General features: G+C 45.1%; 1 protein-coding gene across 1 annotated transcript in view; it reads right to left on the bottom strand.

The window, feature by feature from the left end:
- The window catches only part of Msra (methionine sulfoxide reductase A), a 216,479-nt gene that overhangs the window by 65,641 nt on the left and 132,061 nt on the right, over positions 1 to 18,777 (bottom strand). The window lies entirely within an intron of this gene.

Below are 18,777 nucleotides of genomic sequence, written 5' to 3'. Positions count from 1 at the left end.
ATGCAAGCATACTGTTACTGGCTAAACTTTTTCAGTATAAATGAAAACCTGAAGAAGGAACTTCTTAAAATGTGATTGTTTTTAATTGGCTATATTTTAGTAGATATGCTTTAAGCCTCCTCACAGGTTTTTTGAAAATATACTTACCAGAATATAAATATCAATTGTTATTAGAATACATTTAATTTTTATAGTCCTTTATCACATTCAGGATACTTTCAATCATATTTGATTTCCACGCCCTATAGAAGGTGGTATGGCTGTGTAGATAGGTGTGCCATGGAGCACCTAGTCCAAGACTCTGCCTTTACTTGTGAGGTCAATGTAGCCTAGGACCACACACTTACTTAGAAACAGAGCTGACACAGAAAACATCTCTGGGCTTTCAGGCCTCCCATGCATGCTCAGGGGTGCTATGAAGGCCTCGATGCATCACGGCTCCTGGTCCTGATCCTGCAGCTCCTCCCCTTAACTTTCAGCATCCAGTGAAAAACCAGAAAAGGAAGCAAAGGGTGAGGAGCTCTGCAGGGGTCCTGACAAGCTGCCACCATGTCTTGAGCCAGCCCAACCCAGGCTCACCCCTCTGAACAGGTCAAGAGGGAAGGATTAGTTACTTTGCTCTCATTACATAAGCAAAAAATCCAACATCCAAAGTTAAAGGGAAAAAAGTTTGTTTGGCTCACAGTTTGTAGAGGTTTCAGTCCATAACTGGCTGGCTCCAAGGCAGGGTGGCAGGGCAGAGGGGCAACTCTTCACAGCAGCAGAAGACAGCAAAAGTAATGAAGGGGGGGATATAAGCCCCTTTCTGTCCTTTATATTTTATGCAGACTACCAGCCCTAGGGACAGTGTAGCACTCACCCTTATATGGTCCCAGCATTGGACCATAAATCAGTCACAAACTCTAGACTCAGCTACCTCTGAAAAGCTTGCTCTCCATAACTGCATGAGGCTTTGTGGGGACATCCAGGCACAAACCATAACATGTCTCAACTGAACTGATTCCAAATGTAGTCATATGAATGAGTCCATGCACAATTAGCAGGACATTCCAGCCTTCCTACTGAATCATGAGAAATTATTTTTGTTTTAAGCCATTATGTTTGGGGCACCTTGTTAAGCAGCAACAAATAACTAACATAACACAGGAAAAGTAAAGGTGTCTATGGCAGTCAGCCACAGGTCCAAGACTGGGTCCATTCACTCATGCAGGAAAGGAGGACGTCTTGGGGGACTGAGATATCTCTGACAGGAAGCCAGGATTGCTGCAGTGAGCTCAGCGCCGCATGACTATTCTATTTACTGCAACGCGATCCCACACTCAGGATGATTGGACATGGCTGCCCTATAAGCCTGCGGGCGGAAGGAATCAACCACCACTCTATGGACCAACAGCAGATGTGGATGGTTGCTGCGAGATCACCACACAGATGGGGTAGAGGAAGATCAGACAGACAAAGGTTCTTGTCTCACTCCCACAGCTGTGAGTACAGGTACAGTGTGAAAGTCCAGGTCTTCTCCCTGCTGCACCCTTTGGGTGAGCCATGCTACCTTTCTGGCAAGCAGGAGAAACTCCAGTCCTGCAGGTTAGAGATAAGGATCACATGTCTGATGCTGCTATTTGGGACTACAGAGCATTCTGTCTTCAAAGTGATCTTTGGGTAAACAAGAGCCACAAGCGGTATCTCCCAGAGAGACACTCAGCAAGACAGAGGATGAATCAATTTATTCATTCATTATTGATACCCACATATGTCTGAACAGGATCTGAGATAGCAGGGCCCATGGCGTGCAGACTATCCCATTTGGCTGGGTACACAGAGCTACAGTTATTTATAGGACATTTTAAAACCTGTTTTTGAATTTGTTATTTTCTATTTGCTTGTGAAGTCTTCACAATGAAGTATACTGTTTTAATAATATCAAAAATTTGCAGCAGCAATCTCTTGCCCATGGGGGATCCCCCCAAAGAACAAAGTGCTACATTTATGCTTGTGAAGTAGGGAGAACTGGGTCACCTCCCATCGCTTTACTCTCCCATGGCCTGATCAGCAGACAATTAAAGGGTAGTTTGGGAATGGAGTTTGCAAATGGACAGTGCTGCAGACACAGATATTCCACTTTGGGGGGAAAAAGAAGAAAAACATATGCTAGAAGCAAATTTTAATCATCATAAATCAGACTTCAGTTTACTCAACTGTAATAATACTATTCGTTGGCTCATTATGAAGTTTTGTACCACCTTGAAAACACTGATCACTCTGTGTGACATGCAGCATGGATTGTTGGGTCTGACATGTAACTAATTATATCCCATGTCAGCTCTGCTCTCTGCCTATTGGGAAGGCAGACAGAGAAGCATTTGCACCAGTCAGTCCTTTGCAGTGTGGCTGAGCCAGGGAACCGCTGAGACCAGCACAGAGGGGAAAGCTGGTAGTAATTTCTAAGAGATTGTTATTGCATTGTTCCAAGGGTTAACTGGGAAGCTGCAAGTGTGTGTGTGTGTGTGTGTGTGTGTGTGTGTGTGTGTGCACGCACGTGCATGTGCACGTGCGTGAATGCACGTGTGTGAAAACATTCACATGTGTGCATGTGTGTGCGTGTGTGGTGCTTGTGCAAGGTGCCAGGCCCTTTCCACATGTAATCCTATTTGATTTTTCTAGAAAGACTATGAGGTAGATATTTGTTATTATCTGAATTTTATATAAGAGATAGTTGAGGCCAGAAAAGTTAATTATACAGCAGAGCTGGGGTTAGAACTGAACTATCTGTCCCCAAAGACTGTGTCCTGAGCCACAGTGGGCAGAAGCTCTAGGTTACCAGTTTGGCTTGGCACTGGAGCTATGTGAACTTGTGTGACCTTGGGGCCTCAGGCTCTTGCCTGTCTCCTGAACTGGAGAGCTGTGTAGGGCTCTGCAGCTTTTTCTAGGATCCTTTCCATGGATGACTTAGTGATTTCAGTCTTGACCCTGTGTGTCTCTGTTAGATAGAATAACATGGCAGGCAGAACCTGTGCGTCCAATAGGCCAGCAGGCCTCAGGGACCTCTAGGGGCATCCCAAGATCTTTTCTGGGGTCTTCAATGTCCAAACTATTTCCCAATAATACTAAGATATAGTTCCTCCTACACCTTAGTAATGACAGCAGGTGGAACTGGCCGGAGACCACAGAAGTGTGAGGACATCACTTGACGGCTCACGCAATGTGCTCTGGGGTTGCAGAAATCTTCCACTTCAGTTTCTCACATGAAAAACATCAAATGCACGTTTGTTGAGGTTCCTCAATAGTTGAAGGGTCATGAGGCTGAAAAAGCTTGAGAATCCCAGACCCAGGTCATACCTGCAAGAGCATGAAAACCAAAGGCCCTAAAGTGTCCAACCCTGGCCAACAGAAGGTAAGGACAGAACAACTGGTGCTTTTGTTTAGCTTCTGCACAGCGATCGCTAAGCAGACACTTTGACACCAGGCTCCGGACAGATCCAGCTGAGCAGGAGGAGGGCAGCTGGAACAGGCCCTGTGAGGAGGGCCTGTGGTCAACTCTCCCCTAAAGTCTTCAACTGAGGCCAACAGCCCTAGCCACCAGGTACAGCCTGTGTCAGGGGAAGACATGCCCGGCTGTGAAACAGTCAGAAGCACTCCTTAGCACCATCACGACACACATCTTCCTCCTCAACAGTGAGTGCTTCAGCTCGACTCCCTCATCAAGTCATTTGCCTCTTGTTTGCTAATCACTGATAGACCCGAGGACTTTTATATAAACTGAATGGTGTTCTGGCATGGACAAGACATCCAACACTGAGCAAGACAACTGAAATTGTAGTCCTAGGGCTCAGCATATATGCCCTCATTCATTCTACATAGCTCTCATCTCAGGTATACCCATTTTAGAGCCTACAAAACTGAGACTCAGCACTCATGTCACTTACTCAGACTCAGGTAAATAGTGTGATACCCAAGACTAAGTACTAGGTCACTACCCTGAGGTTCCTAAAGTGAATTCTAAACAAAAAATCATTAGGGGAGCTTTAAAATGTCACCTCCCTTGACCTTGTTCCTGAAGAGTGGAGTTCTGTAGGGGTGGGTGGTGCTGTGGAATTTACAGAGCCCTACAAACAGCCTTTCCTTTGGCTTAGCGAGAAACTTCCTCTCATATGTGGAGATGTTTCCCACCCACTCCTGGGTGGCTTCCTTCTTGGGCCATGCTTCTTCTTGAGGACATAAGATTTCAATTATCTCAAGAAACATGCTGTTTAACTTAAGATAGGTAAAAGCCAGGCGAGTGGAGAAACTGATGTAAAACACAGTTCCCAGCTCTGGTGCTGCCCACATGCATTACCGTTCCATTCTGTGTACAGGCTTCTTCAATGCCATGTCCCCAACCCTGTACACAGGTACTTAGGAGGTACTCTGGGGACTGAATGGAGTCACACCCTGCTTGTGACTCTGCAAAGTAGGCATAATAATTCCCTACCTGATGGCTCACAGGCTCGCTGCAGGAGATGCGACTGGGGTGCAAGTCCTTTCTGATTGCCAAAGTCCAGCTAGGGATGTGGGCTTACTGACGTAGAAAGGGTCTGCCACTATGGATGGGCTCAGGAGAATGGAGAGTTGCACAGGACCTGCTTGTGGGTCTCCATTTCTGGTCTCTACAGACTCTCCGTGTTGTCTCTTTCACAACACTCCTGGCCACCTGCATTCTCAGATCACGTGGGACAGGAGATGTGAGGTTCACACTGCCAAGGGCTAGGACCATACAGGGAGCCACCCGAGCTTGAGGGAGAGGGAGAACTGAGGCCTATGTGGGAAAGGAAAGGATCTGCCAAGACCCCAGGAGGACTCCTCAGAGTTCCCCTGCACCTCCTTTGTCATTAGGCAACCTGCAGTGAAATTTCTGTTGCTTTTCAGAGGAAACACCAATATACAGCAAGTTGAATGCAAGGACTAGGACCCTGAACCCATTTGATGGTACAAACTCAATTCACCTTTAAGCTCCTTCTGGTGGAGAGCTGTTTATCCAGCAGAGCTGCAGGAAGGCCTTTGCCTCCATATAACAGGAATGAGAGAATTTCATAAACTAACTCACACAGTCCCTCGCTGAGTGCCCACTGGGGGCTGGTGAAGCAGGGGCCCCTTTGGCAATTTTTGGTGACAGACAAGATCAACTACATACTTATCTCAGCTACTCTCAGTTCCATCTCTGCTAGAGTCTCCTTGGCTCATAAGAACAAAGTAATAACTGCAGTGAATGAAAAATAGGAGAGAATAACATGTCGGGTCTTTCCTCAGTTAGAAAATGCAGTTCAGCAAGGATTGGGAACTTGCTGATCCTGTGCTCCCCACAACCCCATTTCTGCTAAGCCTTGCATTCGGAGAGCATTTGCTAGATTACAACCCTCTACACACTGTTAATCTCCCTTGATCCTCCCAACAGCCCACAGTGTCACAAGCAAGGGCAAGGGCTACCAGTTTAATTATTTTTAAAAAGGTGTGAGTCACTGAAGCACCATACAAGTTCCTCAGCAGTGCAGGGGCTTTTCTCCCATGGGCAGAACTTCTTGGACCGCTCCTTGAGTTTTCTCAAGCCTAAGATATTGCTTATTTCCTAGCAGGACACTTTGGAAAGTTTGGGCTCTCATTTCTTTCTCTAGCCCTACTTTTCAGGCTCCTTTCCATATCCAACTGTGCACAGTGGCTCCTGAACTCCCGTCTCAACCCTCGCACATCCTGTTCGCTTTTTCTGCTACAGAAGTGTGCGCATTTCTTCTGCTGCTCTTTGACTGACCATTTGGTTTATTTCACTTACCTTTATCAGCTACCCTATCCTCTGATTGGTCAGGCTACCTTCTGAATCTCATTAGTATTTACCAGAAACACAAAGCACAAGCCCTGCTGTCATAGTGGACTGTGCACATGTGGGTGCCACTCTACACACTGACCTGGCAGGCAGTGGAAAGGGACCTCAAGGCACAGGAATAAAGCTTAAATAACACACTCTGAAGGTGGCTGCTCCTGGGAAAATTGAGCAGAGATTGCATGAGTCTCAATGTGGCCGGGGACTGGGGCTGGAGGAAGGCAGTGGGTAAAAGGCTTAGGATAGAAAATCACGAGCCAGATGACACTATCAGAGAAAATTTGACAGTTTCATAATCAGAAAGAGTAGCCATCCTCCAGAAGCAGAGGGAACATGTGTCAATATGTATGAGACATGATGCAGCTCTGTGACCAAATAGCAAGTAGGCTTTTGCACACATCTCAAATGTGACATAGACTGATGGAGCTGGTGGCTCACCAGTGGCAGCGAGTTTCATTTTGCTAAGGTATGGCTCTCACAAAGAGATTGAAGGTTTACTTTTACATAGGCAACTAACTGTGAGGCCTATCCATACTGCAGCAAGGGCAGCTTGCTCTTGGTTTGGGCAGTCTGTATTCTTTTCTTGGCTGTACTTATGCATGGTGATCAAGGTCTGACTCAGAGCTGCTCCAGGAGAAAGGAACTGTATGGACAAGAGTTTAGTGATATGTACATGTAGGAACAAGTTCCCCAGGATGAATGTAATTATTATGTATTGCAAACATACCAATAAAAAGGGGCAAAATAATCATGCACCAATTTTCACTGATAACTTCATTAGACAACCAAAAAGGAATGAATATTTATATATAATATAGATAACATACAGGTTGTAGGTACTGAGGGCTCTGGGTGGAGCAGGTGATAGCCCTGCCCCATCAGAGACCAGCAGGGACTTCAAGTTCACAGGAGAAGGGAAGCTGAGGCAGGCAGCTACAGTTCTCATGTGGCTTTCTCATACCTGTCTGGCCAGAAGCATGTCTGGGGTCATGGTTCACTGGGCCTTGGGGACAAGACCAGCAATCTGTAGCTCTGGAGCCCAAACAGTGATTCCAACTGCCTGCGTAAATTCACAGGCGACTCCAGTAGGAGAATAATTTTCAAAGTAATCATGATGAGACACGCATTTGACAATGGAATGCTGTCCTCTTTTTGCTTTAAGAGACAGGGTTATGGCCAAGGTAAAGGGAATCAGACCATTTAACTCGCGCACGCACTCTCACCATCCCTGGTCTCTGAGCGGTGCAGAAAGGGTCACTCTGCAGAATTTCAGATCCAAAGGCTACAAAATAAGATAGAGCTCGGAGGAGTTCAAGGTGAAGGAAAAGGTGGCCCACTTTCTCTTGGGCGCTCTGCTTTGTCCTGCGCAAGCCTCCCACTCCAGGGAGAAGCTAATGACATTGACCTAGACGTTCGTCCTGAAGATCGGCGTGCACACCTGCGGGGGGCTGACCCTGAGCACCTCTCTCCCAGCGGCGCCGCGCCCTGTGAGCCCGGTCCTACGAAGGACCGCACCTCGGGCCAGCGGACTGCACCTCGGAGCTGGCTCGGGCACGCGACCCGGACACTGCGGCCCTTTTCTTCCTTCTCTGTTAGCAGCCAATGGGCAGGCTCCTCCACCGGCTGCCATGGCAACGGCAAGAAGGCTCCTCGGTGCCCAGAACAGATGTCACATGGGCCGCGAGGGAAGTGGTGGGGGTGGGGAGCGCGGCGGGGGCGCTGGGGGAGGGGCGGCGCCATCGGAGTTAAATGGTCCCACCAGAGGGAGTAAGTCACATTTTGAAGTGAGTGCTGAGCGGTAACATCTATTTTCTTTCTTTTCCCTGTCCTTTAAGCTCTAAACACACATGCACAAACACAAATGTCCTTTCATCTCCGCTGCGGAGGTGCGTGAGGCTCAGCGGCTTTCGTGGCAAACATGAAAGCTCTGATCTCTCCGAGCCATAAATGAGCATCGCCTCCGCGGCAGGGCCGCGAGCAGGCGTTCCGTGGCCGTTTAGGATGGGGCCGGGAAGTGCCGTCTGGGTAAGTCGGAGAAACCCGGACCCACGCGGAGCCGACAAATCAAGGGGAATTTGAAAGGCAAACCGCTCTGCCTCTGTAGGAAACAACAAACCTCGGTTCAAGCTCTTGCCACTAAAATGAAAGGGTTCCCGCGCCCCCTCCTCCTCCTGGTGGTTTCTCTGATCATATCATTCCCAAGGCCATTTTATATAGACTAAACCAGGGCAAGCCTTATAAATCTACCTGCTTGAACAACAAAGGCCCTTTGTTGTCTCTAAAATAGATCCCACCCCAGCTGCAATGCTGCCTTTAAAATGTTTCCACTGCCTTCCATTTCTCTTTCTCTGAAACTAATGATTATGTGGGCATATAATAAACCTATATATGAGCTGATAAGATAAGCGGTGGTATTAATGGTATCAATGGTAGGCACTGGCTTTTTCTCCTTCCTGCTTGAAGCCATGGGCAGGACCTAAGCCCTGTTCCTGTAACGGGTCCAGGTGACCCAGGGAGACAAGGGAAGGCTCATGTCCCAGGTCCACGCGTGATGTGCACCCCTCGTGTGTGTAGAGGGGGAGTAAATACTGTTACCCTGTGCATAGGTTTGGTTCATGCGATGAACACTCCCAGAGTGCCTGCTTTGTGCCAAGTACTGCATGGTGTGTGGTGAAAAATGTAAAGCAGGGAAGATCCTGTTCACCAAGGAGAAGTCTAGAAACTCACAAAGACTAAGGAAGTGAGTTTTGCAAGCAAAGCATGATTGGAATGTGGAGGGAGTAGGCTCTGAGAAGTCTCTCGGGTACAGGAAACGAAGAGGAAGAATCTGGTATTGACTGAACATCAGAAAGGTCACAGACACAGCACCCCGTATCTTCTAACTCAAGAGACAATCACTGTTGCCTTATTCAAAAATGCAGGGAAGGGCTGGGGAGATGGCTCCGTGGAATAAGCGCTTCCCTGGCAAGTGCAAGGGCCTGAGTTCAATCCCCGGTTCCACCAGAAAAAAAAAAAAAAAAAAAAAAAAATGCAGGGAAGCCAGGCTTGGAGAAGTTGGCGGTCCAAGGTCATTATAGGAAACAAGCCACGGCCATGTTGCCCAACTCATCCTCACACCTCCACTGGGCTCTGCCCCACCTCCTAACCAGCAGAAGGTACATCCCTGCAAAGAACATGTGAGTGCCAGCGGACAGTGTGGGTGTCATTTCCTGCATTCACCTAAGCAGAAAGTGTCATGAAATGCTGACCTTCAAATGCTCCCTGCAGTTTTTCTAATACATATTAAGATGAATACATAACAATGAAAGTGTAAGAGATTTATCTAGATATACCCTAAAACCAGCTTGTGCACCACACGGGTTTCTGTGTCATGCTTAGGAGCCACTGCACTCTCCTACGCTGCCTCTGAAAGACAGCAGGAATGTGGCCCACAGAGAATTTGAATTTGTTCCCAAACCACTCTGTGTTGGCTAGGGTTATTTTGTGCCTGCACCCTCACTGAAATCAAAATGTCTCCTTAACATTCACAAGAATGCTTTCTTCTACCATCCGTCTGGCCAGTAAGCGGAACCCTGGGGTGCTGCGATAAACCTGAATGGAAAGCAGTGAATGCAAATACAGGACTGATTGCCCAGTCAGGCTCCTGTCTGCCCTGCTGCTAGAACTGCCCCTGCAGAACCAGAGCCCCCACCTGCAATGCTCCTCTGACACTGCTGTGAAACCTTGCTGCCACCAGAGGGCAGTGACACAATCAAGATGTTTCACTTGTGACCCCAATATGGATGCAGTTTAATATGTAAAGCCCCTTATTACAAGCTTTTCCTCTCCCCACCCCCTATTAATGAACAAATGCCCTGGGGTAATGCAGAGATTTCTAAATACAGTGCAAGAAAGGGCAATCTGTACTCATATGCAGGGAGCCTAACACATAGTAATAAGTGGAAATGAAAATAATCACCCAGATGCAACTGAACCATTAGGCTAAAGACCTAGTTGTCTATATGGCTGCATGCATAGAAACATAGATGCCTGCCTCCAGGAAGTGGGCATTTGTAAGATATTTATTTCACAAGTTCTTATTTAGAGCTCACAATAATACCCATAATTACAACCTCAAAGCTCCAAGAGGGGCCTGAGAGGAACTCTGTCTCTATTGCTGGGCATACCAAAGGAGATTTTTCTCTTTGACTAAGGTAAATGAATAAATTATTCAGGAACTTTCCTTTGGCATTTTAAGTCATACCTTCATGCTTTAAACAATAACACAAATAAAATTTTAAAAAAGACAAAGACCTGTCTAATCCCCAAACCATAAAGTAACATCTGACATTTACCCACATTTACCCAGGGTCTCCCAATGCAAATAGTTTTTTGGTGTCAGGGATAGCAGGAGTTTTTTGGTGCTTTTTTAAAAATGGATTTTAAACATCACAGCCCAGTGAGCACGATACAGCAAGTGAAGCTACGAGCGTGCCGCCTACCCATTTCCCTGGGAACAAAACCACAGAAATAACCGTGCCACTGACATGCCAGGAAGGAAAACTCTCTGGTCTGTATTGTAACAATGGTTTAGAATCTGAGGGCCTCTGGAAAAGTGGGATGAAGCCACTGAAAACTGCCCTGTCTCTAGAGTCACCCCATCAGTTACCCTGCCTTATAGCTGTAAAATGCTGGACAGACTGCAAATGCTCTCACACGGTGGGGGCAAACAGGAATGCAATTCAGAGTTGAATGACTCTCACCCTTGCAGTGTCCCATCAGAGCCCTCTGGGAAATATGAATGAACCCCTCAGTGCTCCAGATTCAAACTCTGACAGATGAGGCAGGGAGGAGAATGGGTCCTGCCCTACCCAACTCACTGTGTGAAGGACGTTCAGGAGAGGCAGTGCTGAGCGCTGTTCCCATTGGTGAACAGCTTCACTGCTCCTGTTCTCTCCTTATTCCAAACAAGAAGCTAGAGCTGCTGAGTCTCTCCCAAGGTCATGGAGGTTGAGACATGCCTCCAGGCCTCAACCTTGCAGGCCCAGGTGCATGTTCTGTGCAAGGCACGATGCTCTCACTCCTCCTTGTTTTGGTGGCACCCAAAACAAGGTTGCCTCCAAGTCAGCCCACGATGAAATGCCACAGGCTGGGTGGCCTCCACCACATGCTATTTCTCACAGTTCTCTAGGTGCTGCCAGGTCTTCATTCTGAGCCCCTTTTCCTGGTTTGTCCATGGTTGGCTGTGTGCTCCCTGATTTCTTTGTATGTGTGAGCAGAAAGGGCCAGGGCTTGGCTGGGCTCTTTTCATGAGGACGCTCATCCCTCATGATCTCATCTAACCCTGACCACTCACAGCCAAATGCCCTCACAGGGAGGGGGAATGGCAGCGACACAGAATTTGTGTGGGGGTGGGGGGACATAAGTACTCATTCCATAATATGGGAGCCATGAGTGGGCTTCTTCATCCACTACCTCTGTTCAGCTCAGGTGGGTAAGATTTGCTGATATCTGCCAGGAGCTGAGTACAGAAATGGGCACTGGGTGAACAGCAGCCTCAGAGACCTTACTCAATGCAGGAAATGTCAGAATAGTTCCTGGAAACAGGATTGTTTATGCAACAGTTTACTGCAACAAAATTCACAAGATATTTCTTCAGATAGCTTTGTTTAAAACAAGAGTAATGCAAGTCTAGAAACTAATCAGTGCATAATTAATATTTGATAAGATGATACATTTATTACTTTGCTGATGAAGGTGGGGGAAGGTAAAGAGAGAAGCGCATGTTCAGCCTACAGATGCTTAAAAGAAACTCTACGGACCTGTTTGTACTTCGCAAGTCATCAGGTCCAGCTACAGCACAGTGGCTCCAGCATGATCAAAAATGCCTCAGTGTACTTAAATTCTCACACCTGTGTAGGCGGCATGAGAATCGGGGGATGTGTAGCAGAAAACTGCAGGGGTTCCGCTTCAAGTAATGTACATTGGGCCACTACTGCACGCTAGGAGGTAGGTAAGATAAAATCTCATTTAATTTTCATAACAAACCTTTGTAGAAATTTTGTTATCTATACTTAAGTAATTTAAAATGAGGATAAATTACCTCAGGACTGAAAGATAGTAAGTGACTAAGAGATTATTAGTGACTAAGACATGCCAACCATCAAAATGTCATTCTGAACACACACATGCATGAGCATGTGCACTTCCTCTCCCTCTCTCAAACATTACAGGCCTTGAGAATTGCTAAATTTTATTTTGGTATGCAATTATAGAATGGTTCTAGATGTCTTTGCATTTCAAAGTTAATTTCTGTGTGAACCACTGTTGACACAGGTAGGCCATTTGGTGATAAAACCTTCTTGTCTCTCTCTGTCCCTATCCCTGTCTCTCTTTCCCTTGCTTGCTTTCTCTCTGTGTGTCAGACAGGAAACAGCCAAACCACAATTTCTCATTTTTAGGGTCTAACTGGAGAGTATATGGAGTCATTGGCTATCTAGACATAATCTAAATTGGAGGAAAATTAAATAATCAAAGCTAAACCTTCAGTCTAAAAACTGTTAGCCACAATCCAATCATTATATACTTTTTATCTTTCATTTTGGTTATTTTTCTTCAAAATTACACTGTGTTGCATATATACAAACACACAGATGATCAATGGCATTTGAAGTTTTGAGATAAAAGTATGCAAAATATTTAAAGATTACATATACATCTTAAATGTATGGATGGATGCATGGATGGTTGAATGGATAGATGGGTGGATAGACAGGTGGATGTGTAGGAGGATGTTCAGATATGGATGGATAGAAGTGTGCCTGGATACATGGGTGGATGCATGGATGTATTCATGCGTGGGCACATGGATGAATGAATGGGTGGGAGGTGGATGGCTGGGTGGGTAGATGAATGGGAGGGTACACAGATGCGGAGATGAATAGAGATTGACAGAGACAGATTTTAAAACACTGTTTATATTTGAAATAGTGATAATATGGAATCTGTTCCAGAAAAATACTATTCTTATTAGAACTCAGTATGTTATAAAGTGTCTGCAAAGGAAATCCCTGCTTTTCTTCTCTTGTTGAATAAAAGAAACAGAAAAGATTGTGCTTTCTATTCACGGTTCAGAAGGTTGGAAAGAACTAGGTTGGGTGATCAAGAGAAGTATCTGTATACTTGTTGTCTTTCAACTTTCCCAGAAAAAGATTTAATTCCTAAATGAGGGAAAGACACATTTTCAGGATGAAAGAATTTCCTGTGGACCACCCCTACCCTTCTCAGAGGCCACAATGCGGAGAAGGGCATGAGAAAATTGTGTCAGACCAGGATCACCCAGGACCCAGATTGTCCACATCTGATAACCCAATAGCAAATACATGCGATTATCTCACCTAATAAATGCCAGGAGCAAGTAATCCTACCATGACATTCTTCAAGGAAAGATTTTAAATATGAAAATAAGGTTGGGAGAGATTACGAAGACTTCCTTGGGAAGTCAGAATACCATCACACCTTATACAAAAGCTTCAGCTTGCCAAAGTTCTGAAGCAGTGGTCAGGTCCTGTGAGCGGAACTCATCCCTCCCCAGTCCAGTAGAACCCATGTGATGCTTTTTCCCACCTTGAATTACAACTTCCTCCTCAGGCCATCCTGCCCTCTTATCTTGCATGCCAGTAAACTGCTTCAGCCATCTTTCTTGTCCTCGGGTTGCTGTTGAGCCTGGAATCTGCAGCCCAGCCAACTTTGCAGAAAACCACAGTTTAGATGGAAAATCACTTTTGGTTTCTGGCTCCTCAGCAGTACTGCACATCTAATTAGTTCAACAATTGGTCCCTGTGATAAAATCAGCTAATTTTATGTTCAAATGGCTGCTCTGTGGTAAGCAATCCTGTCACTCTCAACTTCACATATAAAGAAGTTGCTGAAGAAGCTGGTTACTAGGGTCACCGGGGGCAAACTAGTAAGGACTATCAAATTAGTAACCTAAGTCAATGTTATAGTTAGCACATGGGGACCCCACCAGGCTTGGGATAGGATGAAGTCCTGGAACATAGTGACAGGTCAAGAAATGCCAACCTTTAAGGGGAAAAAAGGGAAATATAAATGAATAGAATGCATCATTTGCAGAATTTCCCTGTTCTTAGTAACAAATCTAATGCCTTTCATAAGATTACAGAGTTCTAGACCCTAATCTGTGAGTGTTCAGAAATGACTCTGAAGATTAAATGCCTCTGTTGTTTCAGAAATTTGTTCAAGGTGACCCTAGACATGAAACACAGAAAAGCCAGTCTGGGGGGTCACCTGTCTACTCCTCTTTTGTCACTGCAAAGGTGATGGGGTAGAGCCCAGAATCTCCCCTGTGTGGAGCCTAGTAGCAACCATAGGACTTCTTAAAGTAAATGAAAAAGAAAAAAAATTGATTTTGATGTAACCTAATTATATCATTTACACAAACAAATTATTGGTTTATTCACCCCTATTTGATATATATTTTTATCAGTCATATCAATGGAAGGAACAGTTATAAATTCGTGAGTTTCAAAGTGAGAGACAAGATCTCAGAAAAACATGCATACAATTTTATGTAAGTACAAAGATATACATACCTATATCTAAGTATATCCATTATATCTATGGAGATTAAGACACTGGAAGATTTACAAATGACTTTAGTGAGCTGTTTGAGGCAAGGATTACATTTAGCAAGTACTCTTTGGCCATCTGTAATTATTGCTGCTGTTACTGCATAGGGACACAGGCACTGTCCATCACAGACTTCTATGAGTTGGCTAGAGAAAGCCATCCACTGGATGACTCCATGGGTGCAGCAGGATGCCCTACTAAGAGTGACCTCAGCCTCTTCCTCCTCTGTTCCAGCAAGAAGCCCAGAGAGCTCCTCAGTCTTGGAGGCAGCCTTGAACCCTTACAGACTTAGCCTTCCTGACTTGGACCCAGGGCTGGGTGTGGAGAAGGATCCTTCACAGAGATGGCATCAGATGCCGCGGACATACACTTCACCTCAGATCCTGGTGGCCTCAGCTGCCTCTCACTCTGTGCCAGTGGATGTGCCTCATTCTGCATGGCCTCCCATTCTTGTGCAGCTGCACACACAGCCAGTGCCTCATCCCATCCTCAGCACACATGCCTGCTGTCCTGAGCCCCGAGGCATGCAGCCAGAGGGGCAGGGTGCACCGTGGTCAGTGGCGCCCACCAGAGGTATGCTTCCTTTCCTTCCTGGAAGGGCTGACGATTTCAGAGGTTCAGACCACCTGTTAGGACAGCAGAGGGCCAATGTGCGCTGGGTCTCCTGCCTCTTCTCCACTCCCTGTCCTTTGCTCCAGCTCCTGGCACCACACACGCCAGTTGTCCTCACACATGAGCTGCAGACTTGGGCTTAGCCTTCTGTCTCCAGCTAAGACAGAAATCACAGTGGTCACCCAGGTACAGATGCATGGTTAGTCCTACTGCCTACACAGTAAGACACTTGCAAAAAGGAAAATGACCTACTCTGTCTCCAGAAAGAAAAAGATGAGTGGAGATCCTGGCATAGCACCTCTGCAGGGCATGAGCACCTGCACTCCCTGCAGTCCTGTGCTCTGGGGAGAAGCCTACTGACACAGCCCTCAGCCCTTTCATGGTGTACATGTGTGTGCACACCCATGCACATGCACACGCATGCACACACACACACACACACTCGCTCACTCACCCTTTTTTGGGCTTAGGTTGTCTAATATACTAGGCACCAGCAACTTGTGCCTATTTAATATATGTATTGATTGAAAGACTGTTTTCACCTCCTTAATTTCACCCATTACATTTCAATTGCTCAGTAGCGACATGTGACTGCAGGCTACTCTGCCAGATAGCATGGAAAAGACAGCTGCTGTCATGGCAGGAGGTGGGCTGGCACTGGAAGCGCTCGCTGAGAGTAGACTCTGAGTTTTAGTTAATTAGAAGGGAAATACTGGACTTGCCTCCTATCTCTTAGTGGTATCTAGGCTCAATTTTATTTATGTAATAAAATAAAAAATATGTAACCATGGTTGTTTTCTGAGTTGGTGAGAAAGTGGTTATATGAAGAGCAATGAGTATCTGGGTACTGGAGGCAGAGGAGTCCTCAGTCCTTATTTTTCAAAAATAGACCCCAATTTTAAAGCCAAGCCAAATATCTTTTTCCCATGTGCTAACATGTAGAACATCCAAAAACCATTCAGTTAAAACAACTGTCTAGAATATAAGATTAAAATTTCTGAAATGCATGAAATAATGAAGAAATGGACAAAGAATTAATTAGTTGTTTAATGCCTAAATTTAATTCCGATGGACATTGGTCATCTAAAATCAATAGTTTCAACTCAGAACTAAGGGCAAGAAACTAATTGGGGGTAAACACTGGAAAACAACATGTAAGTCTCCTCACCATCACATGGAACTTGGAATTTTTACTGTGAGCACTGAAATATCATCTGATTTTGAGAGATGAGCTATTGGTCAGCTAGTATCTATCCAGAGTCTCTTGATAGCACTGCTAGTAACCTACAAGGACTATGAATCATTACATTAGGCAATGTATTTATAGCCAGACTCATGTCTTGCTTTTGGCATTAATTATAAGCATTACCTTTATAATTAAATATACTAATATTAAAACAAATAGACCTATTTTTAAAGTTTTTGCTTGGGCTTAGTTGGTTCTCCAAAGTGCCTAACATGCCTGGTGCAGTATCCCTTTCTGTTTCTCAAATGTCCATGGTCCTCAGACCCTAGGCCCTCTTTTCTTAGCTCTTACCAATTTCTGAAAGTGGTTTTATCAGCAAATAGGTCTCCATTTAGCAAACATATGTTGATAGCCCTCAATAATAACAGGGGCTCCCAAGCATTGAGCACTTACTATGCAGCATCCTGCGCTTCCCAAGCATGAACCCAGTTAACACAACTCTCAAGGCACAAGCATCTTAAAAAAAATGGGGTATAACTATGAATGTCCATTTTGTATCTGTGTATTCAAAGTGGTTGCGATAGATATATAGTTGCATTCTCTTAATGAATAGAATGGTTTTTTCTAATGGTGTTTGTAAGTAGGATCACAAGTCTGCATCTTGTACAGCAATTAACCACTAAGAAGAATATATGCAGTGTATTATTTGTTGAAACTGTACTTTTGATTTGATTTGAAACTGTCTCATTGCTATATGTTTATCAATAAAACTTTGAAAAGAAAAAAAAAAGGCACAAGCAGCCCACACCTCCTCCCAGGAGCCACCTAGATGCCCTTACTATGGTTGCCTCACTCCACATTTTCAAAATTGAACTTACCTTTCCCACAAATCTGCCTCTCCATTTGATCAAAATGTCACTGGCTAGAAACCTGCAAGTAACTGGGGAGTCCTCCCGCTCAGTGACCTTCAACTTCAGTTAAGTTCCAAGTTCTATGAAGTCTACTTCCTAACCTCCCTTTACCCCATCCCTATATCCACCATCCCAGACTGCACTCTCAGGATTTCTGCCCTGGAGTCCTTCATAGCTTCCCAATTTATCCCCTTCTATCTAGACCTATTTCTTTTTACTTCTACTTTTTTACCTCAGGAAAAGTTATTTGGCATACAAATATAAATATGCTCAAATTATTCCCAAACTGAGCAGTTTATTTATTTAGGTACCAGAAATTGAACTCAGAACCTCATGCTTGCTAGGCACTGTGCCACTAAGTGCCCTCACATAGGGCTGCCTCCCAACATGTTGACTGACTAACCATGGTGTGTGTGTGTGTGTGTGTGTGTGTGTGTGTGTGACCATAGTCTTAATAGCCAGACTTCAGGAGTGACATCCCACCACTTCTGTCACTAAACTCAGCCAACACTCCACACTCCAGCAGAGGGGACTCAATGCTGAGATCTGCATTCTGGGCTGGTTACTATTATCCACCAGGGAGAGATCCTGGCTGTGGAGTGAGAACATAGGACTCTGTCTCTCTCAACACCCCTTCAGCCCAGTCTCTTCCAAGAGTCAAGCTGAGGAATGCTGGCACCTGCTCACCAGCAAACATGCTCCATTTCCACTCACCTAACTCTAACGTCAGCATCAGAGAGGCTACTGGCTGTATTGTTAAATGTGAATCTCATCAGACAATGTAAGGATAACTAAAATTTAAGCTTTAGCACTAAGCTCTAAAATTTAAAGTAATTCATATTGTTTTTAAAAGAACTAAATCCCTATTGGAGGAAGTTTTAAAATATTATATAAGATAATGGTAAAAATAATTATTTTATGATGTAAAGCACATATTTCTGAGAAGTATTTTTATTATAGTTCTCAGAAGTATTTTATTGTTACTGGCAAGTGAGCCTTATGGGTTGAATTGTGTCTCCCAAGAAAAGATATGTTGGGGTCCTAACCTCTCACAATGTGACCTCCCTCTTAGACAGGGTCTGTGCAGATGTAATCAAGTTAAATGAGGTCATTAGGGTTAGTCCTAATCCAATAGGAGCACAGGCCTTAAAACATGGCAAAGTGGGACACAAAAGAGACCACATAAAATGTGAAGGTATATGGGAGAGGGTGGCCACCCTCCTCGCAGCCCACACCTCCCTCTCAGACTTCTGGCCTCACAAATGTGAGACAATAAATGTCTATTGGTTAAACAAAGTGAAATTCAGACAAAGAGAAAGGGGGATAGAGAGAGACAAGAAGAGGGAAAGGGAGAGGAAGAGGGAGAGAGAGTGGGAACAGCAACTATTTCAACAAGCACAAACTCATCTGGAGGAGTTGATTTAAAGAGAAATACACAAGGGCCTCCTCTGAAAACCTCATTGTGTCCATTTCTTGCACACAATGGCTCCACTCCAAGAGACCAGAACAAATGCAAGGACATGTGCGAGGGAACACAGTTCCAGGTGGAAGACCTCCCCCCCACAAACATGGGACCAACCTCTGCCCCTGCA

This window comes from Octodon degus, unplaced genomic scaffold (genome assembly GCF_000260255.1).
Source record: "Octodon degus isolate 3935 unplaced genomic scaffold, OctDeg1.0 scaffold00036, whole genome shotgun sequence".
Lineage (NCBI taxonomy): Eukaryota > Metazoa > Chordata > Mammalia > Rodentia > Octodontidae > Octodon > Octodon degus.
The sequence above is the reverse complement of the archived record's forward strand: the minus strand, read 5'-3'. Positions and strand labels throughout refer to the sequence as shown.